Source organism: Magnolia sinica, chromosome 13 (genome assembly GCF_029962835.1).
Source record: "Magnolia sinica isolate HGM2019 chromosome 13, MsV1, whole genome shotgun sequence".
Lineage (NCBI taxonomy): Eukaryota > Viridiplantae > Streptophyta > Magnoliopsida > Magnoliales > Magnoliaceae > Magnolia > Magnolia sinica.
The window spans coordinates 43394768-43397867 of NC_080585.1; positions in this window are offsets into that span (position 1 = coordinate 43394768).

Here is a 3100-nt window from a genome sequence, read left to right on the forward strand (position 1 = left end):
ACCAAGACAGTTACTTAGTATGTACATGTGTACGATACTAATCCAACTATCTTAGCCTTACATCCTCGCCCTGACACAAACCTAACCATTGGGAATTACCTCTATTCAATAGATTCAACCATCGGATAGTTGATTTCAAGACAAGACTATCCATCACGTGATTTGATATAAGTACTTTCCCATGAATGACACGACGAATAACTCTCTATCTGTAATGATTTAGATATATATTCTTTTGTAAGAATTTCTTAGAAACACGCGTATAACCATGTGGAGCCATTAGATTTCTCAAAATTCACAGATCAGTAATAATTATGAAAATGCCATTAACCTAGACCCTTGAATTCTAGATCACATGGTTCCCATGATCCATTTCATGTGAAATTTTATACCAGGCCTAATTACCATAAACTAACCATACACGTTGAATTTCAGCCCTTAGATTGTAGTAAATGAGCTATTTGACCTCTACATTCGTTTGTACACTTATTAAATCAAGATTCTGACACGTCCATCTTGTTCACACCATATGAATATGCTTAACTCATCATTAGAATTATAATCTGAGGAACTTAGACATGTGAAAAAGTCACTCGAATTTAACATTATACATGTCCTACCCCTAATCACTCCAGAAGACCACCTTGTGTTCGTCCATTTACAAAATTGACAGTACAATCACCCAGATACATTACTAGAATGCTAACCATCAAGTTTCCTCATTTTTAACAAGTCATCTGACCGTTCGTCATGTTTGGATCCGCCAAACGGGCCACACAAATATTGTGGTAAACCGATCATCATGAAGATCTTAGTGTATAGGCCCAAACCACCTGGTAACTCGCCAATTAGGTGTGTACAAACGTTATCTTAAAATTTGAAGCGTGGTAGCCATTAAAAGATCATCATGGTCATCCTTAGGATATCGGGGCCCAAACTAGACCAATAGAAAGAGGAGGTAAAATAAGGTATACTCGTCGAATTTCAGAATATTTAGACGGTACACCACAATGCAACAGACATCAAAAAACAGTCAGGAAACTAACAACAAAGTTGTAAATAACAATGTTTTGAAGTTTCAACACCCAGTTAAGGGTTCGAGTATCCATAGGTGGTGAAATCCCACTAGCGTGAGTGTGTGGGTGTGTGTGCGTGTGTAAACAAAAAGTTGTAAATAACAATGGCTAGGTGCATGGCAACTTACATGAGATTGTTTAACAGTGAACAGCCTCCCACTCATTGGCGAATCATGTGGCCCACCTTAAGATCAAATCTATTTCAGATTTGGGACCATAGGTAAACACAACATGCTGAAGGCAGTGAAGGGAATGGATCCCCCAGAAGTCATCACAAGTGGACCCCACCTATTTTAAACAACATCTTGAAAAACGGAACTCGTCTATAACAGCGGACGACTACCCCGGGCATGACAGCAAGTTTCACTCCCACGCTGATTGATGGTGTGGTCTACCCAAAACTCGGATCCACCCCATATTTAGCCCTTGGCGTAACATAATCTTACCAAACCAATGAAGGGGGTGGATTTCTCAAAGAACCATCACAAGGGAACCCCACTGGCTCGTAAAAATCAACCAAAGCGGAAGCTTCAACACTGGCCGATAAAACCGGTAGAAGGAAGTTCTCTAATTGGAAACCTCTAACTATTGATGCAATTTGAACCGTCCAAGTCACTGGGAGGGAGATTTCGACCCTACCCACGTTAGCAGAAAGGATGAAAAGAAAACCTTAACTCGCGCCGGTCCTGTTGCGAAGAAACGTGGTGCGTAAAGAAAGCCGCTCGACTCCTTTTGCATGTGTAAACAACCTTATGTAGGAAGGATGTAGAATCCCTTAGGCTTATAAAAGCCTCTCACGTCCACGGGGGAGGATATCCACAACAAAACCGGGAGAGAGAGAGAGAGAGAGAGAGAGAGAGAGAGAGAGAGAGAGAGCGACATCCAGCCATTTGCTGGATGTAACAACAAGAGAAAAGAAATGAAAGAAGAAAAAAAGAAAGAAAGAAAGAAAAAAAAAGAAAGAAAGAAAGAAAGAAAAGAAAAAGAATATAAAAAAGAAAGAAAGAGAGGAAATGAAAGAAAGAACGAGAGAGAGACTGTGTAACTTGCTGGGTCTTGGACTGAGTCAGGGCCAGATTTGAGTTAAGCTTCAGGTAAGGGTTTTATCCTTTAGGCTTACACTAATTTAAGTTGATAATTTTATCTTGCCTCTTACATATCACTTTGAATCTTCCATGCTATTATATGTTTCACCATCAATTATGCGCCCTTTTAGATTATAGTATAATGTTGCTTATAAAGTAATCTTTTTGAATTTATGTGGGGCCATGGGTACAAGCCTTGCCCTTGCCTTACCATGTTTATTGATTTGGCTCTGCCACTCTTCGTATCCAAGAATCGACGATTGTCGCTCTTCTAATTATGGAGTTGGCCATTGCCACCCTTCCTATTAAAGAATCGGCCGTTGCCGCTCTTCTATTTATGATGATGGCCATTGCCACTGTTTAAGTTGACCAAAGTCACTCCTCTTTATATTGGCCTTGTGCTATCTATTTTCAAAAGGCTTGGGTATGTGTCTTGATACTCCAGAACTTCCATGATTCAGTTTGTAATTTCTGTAAGTGCAAGTACTATGTTGGGAATCTCCCTTCTAGCGATCGATTAAATATCGTGGAAGTAATGCGCTTTCGGTAGTGGCCCTTGGGGCGACACATAAATCCATGTTTCATGGGTAGTCATGCACAAATTGATGTAAGTAATCTGTAATGCATGTTACATCACTTCCGGGATTGGATGTCACAAATAGTCACTCTATGAACAAATCGTGTCACGTAATTCTTCTAAACATGTGTTGTGTTTATCTTGGGGTAACCGCGTAAGACCATGTTAAGCGTAGGACATGCTGGCGAATCTCCATAGTATGGGATGCGGGGCAAGTCAGATAACTCTAATCATATTCCACATTGTGGCGATCGCTAAATGTGATAAACCATATATACTTTATTAGGAATGCATGTCATATAGATTGCTTGTGCATTAATACCTCTTACAGTGTGGAGTACAGGATGTATCAGAACCTTTAC